Here is a 21,765-nt window from a genome sequence, read left to right as displayed (position 1 = left end):
AACTTCTTAGAGAAAAAGCAACTTAAGAAAACTATGTTTTTGAGACAACCCATAAACAATACTATATCATTATTATAAATCAATAATCTCTGTCCATGTAATCTTTCTCTATTCCCACATTCAAAGTTAAAACTTCTCGGAGAGAAACAAAACTTAAGAAAACTAAGCTTTTGAGACAACCAATAAACAATACTATATCATTATTATAAATCAATAATCTCTGTCCATGTAATCTTTCTCTATTCCCACATTTAAAGTTAAAACTTCTTGGAGAAAAACAACAAATTAAGAAAACTGTGTTTTTGAGACAACCCACAAACAACACTATTCCATTATTACCAATAAATAATCTCTGTCCATGTAATCTTTCTCTATTCCCACATTTAAAGTTAAAACTTCTTAGAGAAAAAGCAACTTAAGAAAACTATGTTTTTGAGACAACCCACAAACAATACTATATCATTATTATAAATCAATAATCTCTGTCTATGTTATCTTTCCCTATTCCCACATTTAAAGTTAAAACTTCTCAGAGAAACAGCAACTTAAGAAAACTAAGCTTTTGAGACAATCCACAAACATTACTATCCCATTATTATCAATAAATAATCTCTGTCCATGTAATCTTTCTCTATTCCCACATTTAAAGTTAAAACTTCTTGGAGAGAAACAACAAATTAAGAAAACGGTGTTTTTGAGACAACCCACAAACAACACTATTCCATTATTATCAATAAATAATCTCTGTCCATGTAATTTTTCTCTATTCCCACATTTAAAGTTAAAACTTCTTGGAGAGAAACAACAAATTAAGAAAACTGTGTTTTTGAGACAACCCACAAACAACACTATTCCATTATTATAAATAAATAATCTCCGTCCATGTAATCTTTCTCTATTCCCACATTTAAAGTTAAAACTTCTTGGAGAGAAACAAAACTTAAGAAAACTAAGCTTTTAAGACAACCAATAAACAATACTATATCATTATTATAAATCAATAATCTCACCATATATAGTCTTTCACTGTTTTTAAATTTAAAGTAAAAACTTCTCTGAGAGAAACCACTACTTAACAAAACTGTTTTTGAAACAACCAACAAACAGCACTATATTATTATTATCAATAAATAATCTCAGTCCATTTAATTTTGCTCAATTTTTACATTTAAAGTGTATTTTAAAAGAAGCTACTTAAGAATACTCCATAGGTATTTAAGACAACCCACAAACAATACCACAAGATTATTATCTAGAGAAACTCAATCCGTTTAGTCTTAATGTTCCTACATTAAAAGTCAAAACTTCTGGGAAGCGTAATTACTACTTAAGAACACTATATATATTTCATACAATCTGAAGAATCTTTCACAGGGAGAGCCACTAACATTCAAAGTTAAAACATCTAATTAGAGAGAGGGTAACCACTTGCAGGCGAAAATAATTGTCTTGTTGACAAATAACAACTTAAGTGCAAGAGGACTTTAACTTGTAGTCACACAACTGTATGAATTCTTTATATTATTCACATAGGTTTTCAAGGTCTATATACCCAGATGTGCGAGTAAGCTTGTATTAAGATTCTTATTAGACCAACACCTATTATGTATTATTAAAATCATTCATTTTATTAATATACATCATCAATCATTTTAATGAAGTATTTCAAGTTAAAACTACCTCTCAGAGGGTAATTATATTACTTATACTTCATATGCATATGAGAGTTGTATAAAATTTGTAACTGCAATAAAATTCCTTTTGTAAGGATAATTTTAGTACACGGACTAATTGACAATGCAGCTTTGTTTTATGAACAGACCAATTTTCTCTAACCATTTATACAAAATTCCACATGATTCCTTGGCACATGAATATGGGAGTATAAGTCTAATATTCATACGAAGTTTGATGCACTTCAATTTTTGAATCCAATCCATGGTGCATATGGTCACTGTGTACCAGCTTCGTAACTCCTTGGTTGAAGGTGACTAAAACAAAAAATATGGTGATTTAAATATTCCGCAATCATTGAAGGCGATTAAACAACATTTTAGTTGCCTATTGCAAGTGATGGAAGGTTTTATTTATTGCGTCTAAGAAAATGGCCGACGCTCATCATTAACTACGCCCTTAGATACAAACTAATGATGTTCCAAAAATGAAATACATTAAACGCACAGTAAGCTAAAAATACTTACAGACTATGATAAATAGGAACCACACAAAAAATTATTACATCGGATTGAACATTGATTTAGATGAAAAGTAATCTAACCTGGCCTGTGTCAGTTTGCAAACTAACGGTCATGTGTCTAAGGGATGTAATGATACAAGTAAATACAAGTTCTTATTCGATGCTTGACTTTCGATACCAAATACTTTTTATATCGATACTTTGAAGTAAGTATGAAATGGATATCGGTCTCAGTACTCGTATATACGAGTATGTACACTGGTATTAGCCGATACCGATCATAACAAATTTTTTACGGATCCTAGTTTTATGAAGTTGAAAACATGCAAGAGCATGTAAGGTGATAAAAATATTATTAAGAAAGATATATCAATTTAGACCAATGGATCTGAAGAAGAGATATCCAACATAGATTTCTATTTTTATTTAATCCGCAAACAATTAGTAGTTGGTCGCAGATGGCGACATACCTACTCAAAAGCTAGCGGCAACTTTGTCACCAAAACTATGTAATTTGTTTTGTATTTTTTTCCCGGAGTCTCACTGCTGCTTTATGGCATTTACAAATTCCGCGGTTTTGAAGTGGTAGGGAGTAGAGTAAGCCTACAGCTTTTTTTAAAATAGCAAAGCTTATGGATTATATTCTTATTATTATTCTTAAATTATCTTCTTAAAATATCTTTGTAAGATTAAATTCTGTCGGTTTACATTGTCGACCAATCACAGGAGAAATCAACTGCGGGGCACTCACAACTAACTCATTCATCAAATAAACTAATGTTCTATTATACAGTAACTTTATGAGCACCCTCTTGTAGTTGTGTGATGTTTTCAAACGATATATCGGGAAACATCGATGTCACGTACCGATATTTTATATCGAATACATATATCGATATATTTTTTAAGTGGACACCCCTAGTTTACGCACACCATAAAGTTTCATCTCTCAAGAAATTTTCGCACACTTGCATACTGTTTCCTTTGTTTGCGACAATACATAAAAGTAATCGTTACTTTTTGGTAATTCCCCTTTTATCGAGTTGAATTTATGTACCATAGGTAAAAACATGTTTTGTAAGAATAAGAACAGTGTAGATGGGATGATTAATTTATCATTTCCAAAATGTCAATAATTAAATCATTGAACAAATATGTTTCTACCTTAAATAAGTAAGTTGTAGTTGAAATATTTTCACAGATATTCAAAATAATTTCCTGAAGAAAATTTTATGAATTTAGATTTTCTTTTTAAAAATGTTAGTTTATTGGAATTATTAAAATAACATTTTTATTCGTTGAAATGTTTCAGCTACAATAATTTCTGTTATGTAATGTAGCTTATCATTATTACAATTTTGAAAACAAATTTTGAATAAAACAAAAGAAAAAGATACTGTATTGCAGTAGTTTACCAAGTTTTAACCGATTCGACGGAAAGCAAAGCTATGTTATTAAAAAACTACAAAAATTATCAGCGGATAAAATTACTATGAATTATAAGTAAATACTGTTTATTAATTTTGAATATTATAGTATGTAAAACAGATAAATGTTTTACATTTATAATATAATTTTTGTATTGTTTTTAGAGATATATAGTTAATAAGAAATACATTTATTTTATTTATATTATTTAGTTCAAATTTCATTAAAACTATGCAAGGGCAACTTTAAATGTTAAGTAAGAAAGAACAATCTAGATTTAATTAGGAGTGGTAACATTATCTAGGTATTTCCTTTTTATATAAATGTTTTCATAGATATTCATTTATGTTCACCGACTTAGTAACGTCTAGTTGAGCTCGGTAACCGCTTGTGTTCGTAGTCAGAAAAAGAACAACCGTTATTTGAAGGTAAGTCATATTTTTATTAATTTGCATAGATTTTCACAAAGTTTATAGGACCACGATAAAATATGCGGCAACGTACAATGTTACATATATTAAACCGCCATAATTGTTTCAGGTTTCTTCGAAATTACTGAGCAGCTTTAATTGTCTTGGTTAAGTCTACACGCAAGGTATGTTACTTATATTTTGTGCTTTTATAACTTCATTGAACTCTTAGCAGAATATTTAATTATAATTCCACATTATTTTGCAATTTTTGTTAAAGGATCATAAAGTTCATAATTCTAAATATACCACGCTGTTATATTCTTCCATTCAAAATTTACGTAAATTGTCAGCCATTTCGTGAAGTGCTATAAATTGCGAATATATAAAATTAAATTATATTTTTTCTTCTTTTAATTTAAAGTTTATTGTACAAATTATTCCAACTCGCCATATATTACAGAAATAATATAAAAACCTCCAGATTTTAATAATTATGGCGGAAGTGAATCTTTAATATTACGTGTAACATTATATATCAAGTTTTTAGAACAGTGCCTTAAGGATCCAAGTTTCCAAGGTTCAGGCTTTGTGCTCCATTTCGTCGTTTGTTCATGAACATATTTATTTTTTATTTTTTATTTTTTAATATTTTCCAGATATCGCCTCAGAGGGACTCAACTTCTGTAAATATTCAGTGTGAAGAAAGATACTCATTAGGTTTTCAAAGGTAAGGATATAAAGCAAAAAATTTAACATATTTTTTAACTGTTCCTTATACATGAGGTGTTTTATACTTGTATTACTTCAGAGAAGGTGCTTTAAACTTTTATTTTAATGAAATGTATCCCACATTACAGTATAGTCAACTCAATTATTCTTGGTTTCAGACGCTGCTATTTTTTTATTTCAGTGTTTATCATACATCTTTTCTCTCATCTGCAACATTTAAGTTACCTATTTTATTATAATCATAATGTCTGCCAACGCCCACTGCAAGGCTTTCCCCAAAGTAAACAAAAGATTTACATAAATATTGTAAAATTTTTTGCTCATTAAGAATTACATTTTAAATGTGTTTCTTTCCCATTTGGCATTTACAGCACTTGCTGAATTATTCTTAATTAAAATTATTGTTTTTTTTTCTTGAGATTTAATTTAGCATAATTATTTATATTTAAACAAATGAAGAAAATACAAGATATTAAGAGAATAGATGTTGAACACTAATAGTGTCTGCCTTACCATGCTCACGATGTCTATATTTGATGATAATATAAATATATCACAAATTTCACAATTTTTTCCAATATTCTATGCATATAAATATTTTTTGTTCAATTTTGCAAAATAAACATTTATTAGATTTAAATAGTCCTCAGATATGATATACAAAGAACTTACATGTGTAAACCTTTATTTTTATTTTAAGATATAGATTTTATATGTGGATCTCTTTTAAAATTAATATGCAAATACCAAATTGGCATAACATGATGTTATGCTCACTCGCATCTTGTTAAATAGCATTTCAGAGATTGCTTGACTTCAATATTTTTCATGAGCAGTCACAGTCATTCTTAAAAATGTTTCCAGTTTCTGCTTGTTTAATTTTTACATTTTGCTGATAGAATCAATTAGGAATAATTGTTTTGTTTTGTACTTAATTAAAACATAATATTTTAAAGTTAGTTGTAAAGTTAACAATGATTTGTTTTGGTTTTCAGGAATATCAAGTCTTGTCCAATCGAAAAAGTGCGGATTGTATGGGATGCAAATAGTCTTCAGTATCTGCTATACTACATTTTGGTTTCAAGTAGGTATATGATTTTTTTTAAAATTTGTTATTTCAAGTGTTGCATGGTATACTTTTAAGCATGTCTGTAGTTTACTTGCAATGTTATTTTTTACCAGGCGTACATGAATTTAATGCAATTTATTGTACTAGAGAACTGTTATTGTGCTGAAATTTTTTAATAGAATCAAGTGCTACATGCATGTGTGGTGTTTTCATTTTTGAATCTAATTAATTATGAGCAATAATCATTTCCGGAAATAATAAATATATTTTAATATTGTTAAGTAAAACTATTAGGTTGTGGTGTACTATAAAATGTATCAATTTTTTTTTTGTGTTCCTTTGTGTGTGTGTTTTCATCTACAGTCAGTCCCAGGACTCTTAAGTGGATTTGTTGAGTGGTTATAGCTTTGGTAGGGGTCTCCCTGGGGGGAGACACTCCTAGTTCACCATCAAGCGTCTAGTCTCTGGATGTCATGGTGTTTGAGATGTTTCCTGTACTGGATGCAAGTCAATTCGAAAGCCAAGTCATTTGGGTGTTTGACTAGCCGATTTTTATAATTAGTAGCTGACTGCTGGATCTCTCCCTTTACTGTTTTGATTTACAGAGCTTTGTAGATTTTAAAGTTTGTGAGGAACCATGGAGTGTTTGTTATGGTATGCAGTATGCCATTTTGTAGCCTTTGTATAATGGTTATATTGGAGTTACAAGCGCTTCCCCAGAGTTGGATCCCATACATCCACACAGGTTTGAGTATAATTTTGTAGATAAGGAGCTTGTCCATCAATAGTTTGGAGTTACGAGCCAACAGCCAGTACATAGTCTGGAACCATATGTTTACCTCATCACACTTCTTTTTAATTTGCTGTTTCCATGTAAGTCTTCTGCCCAGATGTATTTTAATGTACTTCACTGAGTCACTATGGGGTAAGGTGTTGTTATCCAATTGTATGGGTTAGGAGTTTCCTTTTCTAAGCATGAAAGTAGTGTGGATCGATTTAGAGGCACTTGCCTTAATGCACGACTTCTGCAGCCAGTCATCTACTTTGTTGAGCCTTTCTTGTAGAATGTTTGAAGCAGTCTGGGGATTTTTGCTACTTGCCAACAGTGCAGTATCATCAGCGAATGTAGCATTCATCACTTGTGATGTCTGTGAGAGGTCCACTGTATACAGGGTGTATAGGATTGGGCCAAGAATGGTGCCCCAGGGTACTCCAGCCAAGATCTCATAGATACTTGATACATCTCCACTTTCCTGTACCTGGAACATGCAATTCGACAAGTAGGAATTCATCAAGGTATAGTAGGTGTGTGGTAGTAGCTTTTTTGTTTTGGACAGAAGGCCCTTATGCCATACTTTGTCGAACGCCTGTTGGATGTCGAGAAACACAGAGCAGTACTCCTTAGCTTCAAGGGAATGTCGTATCTTATCATAGACCCGATGTACCTGCTCTATAGTCGAGTGTTGATTCCTAAACCCAAATTGATGTTCAGGGTTTGCTTCATTTTCCTCTAGCAGTGGCAGTATTCTGTTCAGTAGAATTCTCTCAAACACTTTAGACAGGACAATAAACTTATCGGTCTGTATGAAGTGATGTTACATTATAATCTTGAAGTTTTCCAGGCTTGTGTATCATTGTGATGATTGATACCTTCCACATGCTTGGGAAATGTTGGACTTTAAGGACACCGTTGATAAGCGTATTGATAATCACCAAAGCTTTTCTAGGAAGTTGCATTAAGGTTTCCTTTGCGATTAGATCAAAGCCAGGAGCTTTGTATCAATTACTTAAAAAAAGAAATCATTAACATGATGTAGTTAAGTGGCATTCTTGCAAGTATTTGTAAATGTGAAATGTAGGGTAATCTTGGAAAAGGTAAGTGGGGGACATGGCTTATAAAAATAAATATGAAGTTAGTTTGTGACATATTAAAGTTGAAGCCACATAGCTCCGAGGCGCAACTCATAATACTTTACACCGGCAACTATTGCATTGAGGATTCGCATTTGCTTAGCGCTGTATTGCTTGTTAAAAGTTTTCGTTGACAAGTCCTTTTATTAAAATTGCTATATATGCGCTTTAATATTCTAATAAATACGAGCTATAGGAAATAAAAATACACGTATTAGATATTGTACATCTGTTTTAATATAATTGCTTCCATTTAAAAGTTCTTTTGGCAATAACATCTCTTGCCAGATAATATCGTGACTATATAAAAGTTCTTTTGAGAACTACACATTGCTTCCAAAATAATTGGATGTGTATAAATTCTTTTTTTTTTTGGACTGCATTGCTTTCAAGGTAATTGCATGTGTAAATAAGTTCTTTTAGGAACGAAACATTGCTTTTAAGCATATTGAAAAAAATAAAGCTACAACGAGGATCAAGATCTGCGCCGCTTTCAGGACTCTGAAGACCAGAATTGATACTCATATGGTGAGTTCCTGAGCCCTTGCCTTCCTATCTTTTTATTTTTTGTCCTATTGTAACAAACTGACACTGCATAATATTTCATACCGCGTAATTTATACAATCGCCCTGGGAATACAGTCCACTTATACCGCGAAAAATATTATCTCGCAAGTGATTTATCCACATAATGTATAAATTATTCTTTTTTAACTAAAATACTTTTTTATTGTTAATACTTATTAATAACTCTTTATATTACTGTAAGTGGTATAAAAAACATTCAAAATTACTTTAAACCAATTTCTTTTTGCATTCATTATTTTTTCACAAAGCAGTCATTAACCTTTAACTATGGACGTCATTTTTTTGTCACACTACCATGGACGCGCGGTCTCTCAGACCGCTATGTTCTGAAGTCCAAATATTACGTAAATATTAATTTTATTTGTACACTATTGTACTTATTGTATTTTAGGTATATTGAAATTAAATAATTTCGAGGCCTTTAATCAATCTTTCTTTATTTGTAAATAAAATAAAGCATACTAACAAAAAAGGCACTTTTTGGCATACATTTCCTAGAGATCAATTGTAGGACGAAAAACTCGAATGAATTAAACTTTTTAGAAAAAATTACAATGAAAACTATAAATCTACAGTTTAACCTAATATAAAAACGAATTAAAGTCTTCTCAAATTAAAATACAAAATTTTTGACATTGGTTCAATTGCTTAAAATTATTGGCAGTCCTTGCACTAGGGTTTGGAACACTGTAAACATATGACCTGCCTACAACTTATACAAGTGTAATTGGACTTTCTCTTTAGTTTTGGCGGACAAAGACGGCATGTTTTTCGCTTTAATGAATATCCCTCCTGGCTAGGGGGTTCATCTAAGAGCATATCTGCCCCTAATAAAACTAGCCTCATTGTCATTTTCAATTCGTTTGAAATACTTGGTTTTATTGCTCCTCTTTGCATATGCGGAACGATAAAGATCGTGCTATTTTTTTTTTAGGAATACCCCACTTTCTATTTTTTTGCTCTGGTGCTCATAGTGTAGTACATGAGCATTTATACCACACAAGTCAAGAATGCGATATAAAATGAGCATAGGCCATCTTCTCGTTCAATATTCATTGACATTTTGAAGGAAAATAACATAAAACAATCAAATTAAAAAAGTCACCGTTTATATTATTTGCGCAGGAAACGTGGACGTGCGGTCCGACAGACCGCGGTTAAAGTATAAAGTAAAATAACTCAGCTAATTTGGGGCCGCCGACACAACCTATCATCTCAATATACGTTTCGGCGCTAAAACTAAAGCTACTGAGAGCATTAAACACGGGGAGCAAAGGGAAAGGGGTAAACACAAAAATTACAAACTGCAAGCGGTCTGTGAGACCGCGCGTCCACAGTTAAAGGTTAAGATGGCTTTAGGGTAATATAGGTATATACTAAGCTCTTGTCTTTCCGGTGTTAAGGAACAGATGCTAGTGTCGCTAAGGGTATGGTATAAAGAAAGGGAACCCTGTACCTGGTTGAACTCGATTGTCAGTCAGACGTGGCCCCGCCCACCGCGAACATAAGTTAAGTTTAACTACATATATTGTTAAGTACATTAAAATATACACGAGATACCGTGATCATAGTTTGTTTAAGTTTAATCCGTTAGTCACTCGTGAGAAACTAACAACCAGTTTCAATGCTTCACAGTTTATGTACTTGTTAAGTGCATAACACGCATTTTCGTTAAAATAGTTTGTGTAAAGCTTATATTTTTCTTTATAACGCGCATTTTAATTACAGATTGGTATCACTTATTTGTATTTTAGTCGCCAAATCCAAAACTGGTATTTAGTTATGTAATAATATTGCTATATAAAAACCCGCCAGATGTGAAAGTTCCCGCGGACGTCGTCACAACGCTTAACCTTTTGTTTGTCTCGCCCACCCGTCTCGCTCACTCGCACGGCGTGCACGATACGCGCTCTTGCTTGCTCTTGGCAGGTAGCCAAGACGCGCAGCACGTGCGCCTGCGGCCGTTGGAGTTCTGGGAGTCGGATTTTAGCCGTGGTTCGATGCGCAACCGCGCGTAGGCGAATTGTTCATTTTCCGCGCACAAATTGTTTTAATAATTAAATAAACGTGTTTCCACATCACACTGGCGCCCAACCCGTGGCCTACACGCTAATTATCGACGAAATCGCGTATTCAACCGTTCGCCATCTTAGCGTCGTAGAAGAATCCCATCGAAAATTTAACAATTGTGCGTTATCGGAGTGAATTCCGTCAGTGGTTTGCATCTGTTGTTTGCGATGCCGCGTCGTAAGGTTCCAGGCGTCCGTAACAACGTCGAGAATGAGGACTCGGACAGGTTCATGACCGAGGGGCAGCTATCGTCGTTCATGGCGGCGTTCGCCAAGGCTCAAGCGGAGTCAAACCGCCAGCTAATCGAGAGTCTTTTGCTGCGATCGCCGGCCTTCACCACAGGAGCGCCCTCGCCATCACCATCGCCATCGTCGTCTTCGGCTCATCCGTCTCCGTCGGGAAACTTCGCCGGTTGCACGGCTCGTTTCAAATTAACACGAGAAAGTGTACAAAGCGATCAGCGAGCAGGGAGTGCGGGCTCGCGCGCGCGTGCCACGTGCAACGCACGCGCCGCCGCCGCTGTACCTGCTGTGGTAAGCGCAGCGAATGCGCCGAATCGAGGTAAACGGTTTTGTGTTTACTGCAAGAAGAGTGGACATAATCGCGATGAGTGCTCAAGGCTTAGATCTAAAAGTGATCCGCATACAGTTTCGTGTTACGGTTGTGGTATGAAAAGTGTTATTCGTGCTAATTGTGTTAACTGTAATACAAAAAATACGGACACTAAGGATTCGTTCTTTGCATGCGATTTTATGTCAACAAATAGGCATTTATATTCCAAAACCGAGGCATCGCAATGTCAAGCCCATGTTTCTTTTGATTGTAATACTGTTTTTTTAAATTCTGTTTGTAATGTATATGATGTGCCTGATGCGCGGTCAGTGGATAACTCGCGTACCGAGCGCTTGCGTCCGGATGTTTGTACCAAAGGCCGTCCAATTTTGGACATAGAGATTTTTGGCTATCGCGGTACCGGTCTATTAGACACGGCGGCTAAACGAAGCGTTGCCGGATCCACGCTGTACTCCTTGTTGCTTAAGTTAGGGCAGCCGATGCGTAGTAGCGTCATGACTGTGAAACTTGCTGACGGTGTAGTGCGTGACGTGACAGTCAGACTGGTGGACGTTGTGGTGATGCTCGCGGGCGCATCAATACCTATCACATTTATTATTTTTCCAGATGCAGTTAACAATGAAACATTGCTAGGCATTGATTTTATACGTAAAGCTGGTTTGGTTATTGATATTTTTAATGAAACGTGGTTCACAGCTAATCAACCTCAGGTCATTCACCCCTTGCGTTGTGAGAAATCACGTAACTTCATCGGGTGCGCCTCTGCCGACATGTTGCGTTCGGACGAGGGTATGATGCTGTCACCACCTGAAAGAGCAAGCCTTGCGCAGACATTGCAGGAATACGAGGACATTTTCCGAGAAGGGGGAGGACCGACGTCGTTCGCTGAACACCGCATTGACACCGGCACCCACCCGCCGATCGCCGTCCCGCCGTACCGCCTGACGCCTGCGAAAAAAGAAGTTATGGAGGCTGAAATTAATAAGATGCTGACGGAGGGTGTCATCGAAGAGTGTGAGTCTCCGTGGGCAGCACCAGCGCTGTTGGTACCTAAAAAGGATGGGTCCTACAGATTTTGTGTGGATTATCGCAAATTGAATTCCATCACGAAGGTCGACTCCTATCCGCTTCCGGTGATCGACGATCTACTGCAGTATACTGGCAAAAGCTGTTTCATGAGCACCATCGACCTCAAGGCAGGTTACTGGCAGGTTGCTGTCAAGGAAGAGGATCGTGACAAGACCGCCTTCGTGTCACCATTTGGCGTTTTCAGATTCAAGCGTATGCCTTTTGGCTTGCGCAACGCTCCAGCGACGTTCCAGCGCCTGATTGACAGGTTTCGTTCGGGGTCTGCTTTGCAAGGCGTGACTATTTTAGGTTACATAGATGACCTCATCGTGATCTCTGAAAACTTTGCTCAGCATCTACAGGATCTTCGAGCTGTTTTCGATCGCCTTCGTGTCTTCAGCCTGTGCGCCAATCGAGCTAAATGCGTGTTTGCTAGAGAAAGTGTTAAGTATCTAGGTCACGTGATTTCGTCTCAAGGGCTATCGCCGGACCCTGACAAAATCAGCGCCATTGTCGATATGAACGAGCCGACGAATGTGAAGCACTTGAAATCCTTCTTACAGACGTGCTCGTGGTTCCGTAAGTTCGTGCCGAACTTCGCAAAGGTTGCGCAACCGTTGACTATGCTGACGAAGAAAGATCAGTCTTGGTTGTGGGGCGAAGCTCAAGTCGCTGCGTTCTTGGAACTTAAGAAATCACTTACCTCTCCTCCAATCCTCATCCAGCCAGATTATAGTCTTCCTTTTGTGCTTAGGACTGACTCGAGCAGCTATGCTTTAGGTGCAGCTCTCTTGCAGGGGGAGTCGCCGCGCGAGGAGCGTCCGATCGCGTACGCCAGCCGCCTTCTGACTTCGGCGGAACGAAACTACTCAACCACCGAGCGTGAAGCTCTTGCAGTTGTGTGGGCAGTCGAGAAGTTTCGCGGCTACATCGATGGTCATCCCGTGCGCGTCGCCAGCGACCACCAGCCCCTGAAGTGGTTACTAACCTTGAAGTCTCCTGCAGGTAGATTGGTCCGTTGGGCTATGAAGTTGCAGTCTTTCGATCTCCAAGTGGACTACACCCCAGGAAAGGCAAACGTCATCGCAGATTCGCTCAGTCGACCGCCATGCGTTGAGGAGGCTCGAGATGCTTGTGGCGTCTGTACGGTGGTGGTTGAAACGCCACGATGGGAGGCAACCGCTCTTCGAAAAGATCAGCTCGCAGATCCTGAAATCGCGAAGATTATCCTGGGCCTGGAGGGAAAGGAAGAAGTGGAGATTTGTAGGTGGACAGATAGAGGTTATCATATGTCAAAGGGGATACTTTACCGATATACGGAAGCAGAAACGGAAGAACCGCAGCTTGTTGTACCAGTCAACCGTCGGAAGCAAGTTATGGTTGAATGTCACGACGCTGCAACAGCTGGTCACGGTGGTGTTGATAGGACTTTGCATCGTATTTCCCAGCGGTTCTATTTTCCTGGAATGCGTCGTTTTGTAGCGGAGTATCTCAAGTCTTGTACTGAATGTCAGCGTTACAAGCCTTCGAATGAGAAGCCTTCAGGCTTGTTGCAGACTCCAGTACCCGCACAGCGCTTCGAAGTTGTAGCAGTAGATTTGTTCGGTCCACTTCCTAAGGGTCCCAAGGGTGAACGTTGGGTCCTTATTGTCGAAGACACCGCCAGTAAGTGGGTAGAGCTGTTTGCGCTTACTGAAGCTACTGCTGAAGCTTGTGCTAAGATCTTGATAGAGGAGGTTTTCCTTCGTTTTGGTGTTCCTAGGCGATTAATTTCTGACAATGGTGTCCAATTCGTCGCCGATGTTATGCAGAAAGCCATGCTTGTTTTGGGTGTTAAGCAGAATCTGGTGCCCCTGTATCATCCAGAAGCGAATCCTGTGGAGAGGAAGAACAGGGACCTTAAGGTGCAAATGGCTATCCTCGTGGAAAATCACCATCAAAAATGGCCTGAATCTCTGCCCTTTATTCGTTTCGCTTTAAACACATCGTTGACAAAAGCAACCCAACAGACTCCTGCATACCTGACTTTTGCTCGCGAACTTCGCTCACCAATTGCAGCTCAGACGGACTTGCGTGCAGTTGTCGAAGCGGAGAACTACGTGCCGCAAATCACACCTTATCTGCTAAGACTCGCAGATACTCTCCAGTCCAGCAAAGAAAGTATTGAACACCAACAAGACCTCCGCAAAGCTGTTAAAGATAAAATTCGTCAAAGTGACAGTCTCGACGTCGGCGACCTCGTATTGATGAAAACGCACGTTCTCAGCAACTCTGCAAAAGGAGTCAGCGCTAAGTTCGTACCTAAACGAGACGGGCCTTACGTCGTTCAGAAGAAAGTTAGCCCAACTACGTACCTGTTAGCGTTTCCTGATAAGTCCGACATTACTATTGGGAAGTATCATGTCTCTGACTTAAGACGCTATCATTCGCGAGAGGGTGAATGCACTAAGATTCCTGAGCCTGTGGCTCCAAAACGTCCTCGCGGCCGACCGCGAAAGCTTGTGTCGGTTTGACCAGTTGTGAGGTCACTGGTCCTGGTCAAAAGGGGGAGTATGTAATAATATTGCTATATAAAAACCCGCCAGATGTGAAAGTTCCCGCGGACGTCGTCACAACGCTTAACCTTTTGTTTGTCTCGCCCACCCGTCTCGCTCACTCGCACGGCGTGCACGATACGCGCTCTTGCTTGCTCTTGGCAGGTAGCCAAGACGCGCAGCACGTGCGCCTGCGGCCGTTGGAGTTCTGGGAGTCGGATTTTAGCCATGGTTCGATGCGCAACCGCGCGTAGGCGAATTGTTCATTTTCCGCGCACAAATTGTTTTAATAATTAAATAAACGTGTTTCCACATCACAGTTAGTATAAGCTAGATACGTGGACAGAAGTTAATAAAGCGAAAAGTTCTAAAGTTCTCGTTAAAGAAAACACTAGGCTGAAGCCCGATTTCTTCCCAGTTTAACACGTTGACTGCCACGCGCGTTTTCAATGAAATCCCCGTCAGGCCACGTGTACCGCTATACGGAGCGTATTCGGATATTTAAAAAATGTGAATCGTGTTTTTCGTTACTTCGCACTTGTTTCTTATTTCGGTATTGTGTAGGATCAGTTTGACTCTTTGCCGAGTAACGAGCGGTATAACTGAAAATCTCTACCCTAATAATTCGTTGAAATGTCGAAATATTGGCTTCAAAATTATTTGGGTTGTCTGATAGCACAACAAGTCCATGTTCTCGTCGAAGACAGCAAAATTTCGCCGTTCGAAAAAATGATTTCGGAGGAAGCATTAGACGTACATGTAAACAGTGTTATGCAGGCGAATGATATGCGGCAAGTAGTCAAATAAGCGTCACCCCAATATACGGGTGGCGCGGCCCGATCCGAAACTTGACTGTCACCCGAATACGGGTGAAGCGGCAGTCAACGTGTTAAATGACGTCTGATTAGAGAAGACATTATCAGAATCGTTCGTTTAATATGTACCTGTAAAAAGAGCTTGAATGTACTTCTGACAAAAGAAACTAGTTGTTCAGTGTTCTTGTGCTGATTAGCGCATGTCTAACTTGAAACGTAATAATATAACGCGGAGAAATTCACGAATATCGCAGAAAGATGTGCATTGACCATTACTCGTCAATAAATAAGTTCTTTTCAGAGCTCCATCCTGTTTCTGAGAATGTCATTGAGTTCTTTTCAGAGCTCCATCCTGTTTCTGAGAACGTTAATGAGTTCTTTTCAGAGCTCCATGCTGTTTCTGAGAACGTCAATGAGTTCTTTTAACACTAGCTTTACGATCGTTTTTCATATACCTATCTCTACGAAAACGCGTCAATTTGACGCATGAACGATTACATATAACAACAATTAGAAAAGAATATATTTATTACTATTATATAAGTAAAAAATAACATTATAAGACATATATTTATAAAAAGTTTTCATTATTTAATAATTAAATTATACATTATTTTAGTATTCCGCATTTATTTTGCGCATTTTTTACACAAATACTCAATTTTGTTTATACACTTTCCACAAACAACCTTTTTACATATTTTGCAGATGTTATTGCTCCTGTTTCTTTTACAAAAGCCAATTTGGCAAGTCTTGCGTTCTCCCGAAGTAAAAGTACTAGGTGATGGGTGATTATAATCTGTGTTTTTTTATTTTTCCTTTTTCTCCTTCTGCAAATTCTTTGGCCAACTGAAATAGATAATCTTTTCTGGATATTTTTGATCCAGTACACTCTCTGTATAAGATCCATGCGTTTATTGCCGCTAAGTCTAAAATGTTGAAGAATACCTGGAATCGAAAAGATGCTTGCTTTGGTGGTATATTTGCGAGCCATTTGGTCTACTACGTCGACTCCAAACTTTGTCTCATTGTAATATGCTATTGTTTCTAGAGTATGTTTTTTTATTGTCTTTTATTGTTACAAATGTATGCTTAGTACTTAGTAACAGCACCTTTAGGTTTGATTTACTTTTATATATAGTGAGTATGCATTTTCCTGATTTATAATGTTCTGAAGAATACAAATTCATTTTGCCTTTCTTGATTTTGGCTGGCTTTGGAAGTTCTCTTTTATTGGCTCGAATAGTTCCAACTAAACTAGTTTTTTTTGCAACTAATTTTTCAGCTAGAGGAATACTGGTGAAAATATTATCCGTGGTTATATTTCTGCCTTGATGAAGATACGGTTCGGCTAATTTCAAAACTACAAATTCGCCCAAGGGTGTTGAAGTTCGCGGTTCATCCTTACCTAAGTACGGGAACCCATTTATAACGTATTTAGATTGAACATCTATTGCCAACCAAAACTTTATGCCAAATTTGTGCGGCTTATTTGGCATATATTGTGTGAATTTACAGCGGACTTTAGTAGGGAACAGCTGTTCGTCTATTGAAATATTCTCGTGAGGTTTATAACAGCATTGGCTATTGTCTATAAATTGATTCCAAATTTCGGATATCATTGCAAATTTGTCTGTGCGTAAACGTTTAGATCGTTTCGTTTTCTTATCAAATCGAAGAATTTGCATGAATTCATCTCTGGGCATCGTATTAGAAAAAAAAGGGGGTCCCCATTTCTTGGACCATAAATAAAAAGCATTTAGCGAATTTGCTCCATACGCTCCCCTAGCGTACAAAATTCCAATAAATGCAAGCAATTTTGTGGTTGAAATCGTCCAATCACTTTTCAAAACACGACGTGCTTCTTCTTCAGTACAACTCTTTATATGATTTATCATTTTTTTGGAAATAATCAAATGAAAAGCACTGCTTACGTTTCCTTCCATCACATTTCGTTTTGCGTGGCCAGTAGGCCCAGCGATGTCTTTGAAGATTTTGTAGGAAGGATATCGACCACTTGATCCGCCCACTTCCAATTTTGTCCAAGTTGTTCCATTTACTGTTATTTCTGTGTCACAGAATGCCTCTAAATTTTGGGAAGTTTCCGTAATACTAGTTTCATTCTCAGATTTAGCATCGGATAGGATACGCATTATTTTTCTGCGAGAACTTAGTTTTTGAAGGTTTTCTTCTTCACTGTTTGATGATTCCTTTGCTTGCATGCTTTCATCAGATTCCAAAATCTCGATCTCATCCTTGTTTTGAATAAAATCAATATCCACTTCAGAGCCCGAACACTCCTCACTAATACTATCTTATGCAAAATTTTATCTCCTCTTCTAGACATATTTAGATGAAATAAGGGCTATTTCTCAAAAAGTATAAAATTGAGGTTTACAATAATATTCAACACTTGAACTAAGCTACTGAAACCTAGAAAATCTCTTGGCACTTAATTTATATTCTGCGTTTCGTTCTTTCTATAGTTGCTTTTCGTTCTTTCAATAGTTGCGTTCTATAGTTGCTTTTCGACATTTGTTTATTACTTGTTTTATTTGAAATGACGACATCGGATAACATAGATAAAGGATAGAAGTATTGTTGGTACATTCCTATTTACTCTTTATGTGGCTTTGCGTGTTTACTCAAATTTTTCACTATATTGCGAGCGCGTCAAATTGACGCATATCGTTGAGATAGGTATACCACACAGAAGTTCAAAATTTCAAATTTTTTAAAGAAAATAGACTTCAATATATATTTCCCTTGATCAATGAATAAAAGTCATTAATATAAAAAAATAAAAATGCAAACGATTTCTGTAATTTCTCTTACAAAGTTCAATATGCGTCAAATTGACGCGCCCCGTAAACCTAGTGTTAATAGCTCCATCCTGTTTCTGAGAAAGTCCATGAGTCTTTTTAGAGCTCCATGCTGTTTCTGAGAACGTCAATGAGTTCTTTTCAGAGCTCCATGCTGTTTCTGAGAACGTCAATGAGTTCTTTTAAGAGCTCCATCCTGTTTCTGAGAACGTCAATGAGTTCTTTTCAGAGCTTCATTCTGTTTCTGAGAACGTCCATGAGTTCTTTTCAGAACTCCACCCTGTTTCTGAGAACGCCAATGAGTTCTTTTCAGAGCTCCATCCTGTTTTTGAGAACGTCAATGAGTTTGTGGCGTGCATATCGCGTGCCACTCAAACACGCGTTCCCTAGCAACGAGCTCTTACCCACGTGTCCGTCGATCGCGGTGGCGGCAATGAAACGGATAAATGACAGATGGCGCCACAGTAGACGCAACAAAAGTTTGCATCGCGCTGTTGAGTCTCCGCGCTCATTATAAGTGCTAGCGGAGGTGCGGTCAACATTAACAAGAAGCTATAGAAGAACAAGAAGCTACAGTACTACGACCACTCCTACAAGTTCTTTTCAGAACTCCATCTTGTTTCTGAGAACGCCAATGAGTTCTTTTCAGAGCTCCATCTTGTTTCTAAGAACGCCAATGAGTTCTTTTCAGAGCTCCATACTGTTTCTGAGAACGTCAATGAGTTCTTTTCAGAGCTCCATGCTGTTTCTGAGAACGTCAATTAGTTCTTTTCAGAGCTCAATGCTGTTTCTGAGAACGTCAATGAGTTCTTTTCAGAGCTCCACCCTGTTTCTGAGAACGTCAATGAGTTCTTTTCAGAACTCCATCCTGTTTCTGAGAACGCCAATGAGTTCTTTTCAGAGCTCCATCTTGTTTCTGAGAACGCCAATGAGTTCTTTTCAGAGCTCCATGCTGTTTTTGAAAACGTCAATGAGTTCTTTTCAGAGCTCCATGCTGTTTCTAAGAACGTCAATGAGTTCTTTTCAGAGCTCCATCCTGTTTCTGAGAACGTCAATGAGTTCTTTTCAGAACTCCATCCTGTTTCTGAGAACGCCAATGAGTTGTTTTCAGCGCTCCATTCTGTTTCTGAGAACGCCAATGAGTTCTTTTCAGAGCTCCATGCTGTTTCTGAGAACGTCAATGAGTTCTTTTCAGAGCTCCATGCTGTTTCTGAGAACGTCAATGAGTTCTTTTCAGAGCTCCATCCTGTTTTTGAGAACGTCAATGAGTTCTTTTCAGAACTCCATCCTGTTTCTGAGAACGCCAATGAGTTGTTTTCAGAGCTTCATTCTATTTCTGAGAACGTCAATGAGTTCTTTTCAGAACTCCATGCGTCTAGTACTAGAGCCATCTATGGTTTCCATTCAAAGTGTTTTGGGCTATTTAACAATAATCTTGTGCATGGCATTTTCGGGACATCTTTGTTCAATAAAAAAAAATCTTTCGGCTTGAATTTAGAAGCATTTGGATGAAAATGATTTTGAAACAACGAGTACAGGAATCAGTGCCTTTTACGACGCATATCATCTACCTCAAGATGTGATATAAAATAAAATATTGCTCATAAGGTAAAAATAAAGTAATTTGTGCTTTGTTTTGAAATCATACTTTTAGTTTATTATAGCCTAATCGAAAACAAAACATTATGTTACAGGTCTCACACCAACGAGCTGGCGAGTAGATGTTACGTTCTCCAAGAGAGGTGTACAGACTCGAAGTTACAGCTGTGGCAGTCCTTCACATATGAATCAAGGAACAGAAGTGATAACAATATAGAAAAACATTAATTAAATAGCATGATCGTCTGTCTAGAATTGCTGGAAAGTATCTTCAGATTAATTTGAATATCATACGAAGTGTCCGTTATTGAATATACCATTCATTTAAACAAATTTTAGGTGTTAAATTTAGTTCGTTTGCGCAACTCTAGTTTCGACCGACGCCGACAGCTGGCGCTAGTAGTTTCCCCGCTTATACATCTTCTGCACTTGGTACCTTCGAACTATCAGGACCACGATTCAACCTCATTCATTAGACCTGACCAGACCGCTGCCGCCATTTGCCGACTATAGATATTGCTTAACTGCCGTAGACAGGTTTTACTCGCAAATACAGTAAAATCATTGACACTATAGCAAAGAAGTTTTATGATACATAGTATGCTCGTTTTGACGTCCTGAAACAATAACAAGGTCGCCAATTTACTTCACGTTTGTTTAGGGCACTGACAACTCTGTGGTGCCCAGCTTATCATCCAGCAACTAATGGAATGTGGTGGAGCGGCTACACCGGACGTTAAAGGCAGCAATCACGGCACACAACGACGCACGTTGGACGGATGTCCTACCCACCGTACTTCTGGGTTTAAGGACTTCACGGAAGACAGACCTGTGCTGCTCCTCTGCAGAAATGGTATATGGTGAGGCATTACGCATACCCGGTGAGTTCATCCTTAATATTCGACCTCCACCAGCGTCAGACAAAGACTTCGCATGAGCTTCGCGCTAGCACATAACAAACTTAGAACCCGTGCCTGGTTCTAGACTCTCAATTCAAAATATAATTATGAGGACTTGAAATCTGTAGGCATGTTTTTTTACGTACAAATGCTTAGCGTGGAGCTTTAGTACCGCTTAATATAGGTCCAATTAATGTAACAGTAACACGTGACGATAAGATACTTCGATATTTCAAAGGACTAGCAACTGTCAGTATATTCAGAAATAAACCTGCATTACTACTGCGCGAAGAGAATATCGGCGGTAAAGGCCAAAGTAGCTAGTCCTCTTTTAGAACAGCTCACTATTACCAACATCAGGTCTGGCAGGAAAATAAAATTTTCTGATTCTTTTTCCCCAGATCTTTTCTACTAAGACCGGAGTGGTGTTGCAAGCAGCAGCGGCGTGCGAGACGACTGCGCGGGGGTTTGCCGCAGAGCTGGACAAAGTGCTGTGACGGAGTTCAGCTGCTATCCGACGTCGCTTCGGAGCGCCGCCGTATTTACCCGCTATTTTAGTTTTTAACTTCTAAAGGCTATTTAAATTCAGAATTTAGACTTAAATTCAAGTGGAAAAAATTGTGTCGTAGATTCTATTACTAATGTAATTATTAATATTGTATTTATATTAATAATGTAACCATTCTATGTGTAATGTATCTATTCGTAGATTCTATTGGTATTTCAAATGTATTTGGATCACGCAATTTATACAAAATAAACTGGTTTACCAAATACCTTTCACTATTATTTCCTGTTACAAATTTGTGTCCGTTTTCATTTATATGATCATTATTAACAGAATTTATAGTTTGTACAAGTACCAAACTGCAAGTGAAAAACTTGGGTGATTGTTTCACTGTGCTTCTGTATTTGAGATCTGCAATTTGAAAGGCTCGTGATTTTTTAACCGAGCATTGGATCATTGCGCCCATCTTATTACCGAAAAAATAATCCACCATCAAAAAGTATCTACTGCTTCAGCTTCCTCTTAAATTGCACGTTTAATAG

The 21,765-nt window shown here is 37.7% G+C and overlaps 1 long non-coding RNA gene across 3 annotated transcripts; it reads left to right on the top strand.

Annotated features, from left to right (window-relative positions):
- The first annotated feature begins 3,968 nt into the window (after positions 1-3,968).
- Positions 3,969-21,461, top strand: LOC137926148 (uncharacterized). Of its 3 annotated transcripts, XR_011107700.1 has the most exons (6): positions 3,969-4,053; positions 4,166-4,220; positions 4,695-4,765; positions 5,763-5,851; positions 19,716-19,825; positions 19,912-21,461. It is a non-coding gene; the product is annotated as an uncharacterized lncRNA (long non-coding RNA). The 3 variants fall into 3 exon arrangements; XR_011107701.1 differs by lacking the exon at positions 19,716-19,825; XR_011107699.1 differs by having other exon boundaries at positions 19,716-21,461.
- The last annotated feature ends 304 nt before the right edge of the window (positions 21,462-21,765 follow it).

The sequence above is a fragment of the Battus philenor genome, unplaced genomic scaffold, assembly GCF_028537555.1.
Source record: "Battus philenor isolate CCGP_79_NKW_IND1 unplaced genomic scaffold, ilBatPhil1.0.hap1 SCAF_29, whole genome shotgun sequence".
Lineage (NCBI taxonomy): Eukaryota > Metazoa > Arthropoda > Insecta > Lepidoptera > Papilionidae > Battus > Battus philenor.
Note: the sequence above shows the minus strand (reverse complement) of the source record. Positions and strands in the feature narration are given on the sequence as shown.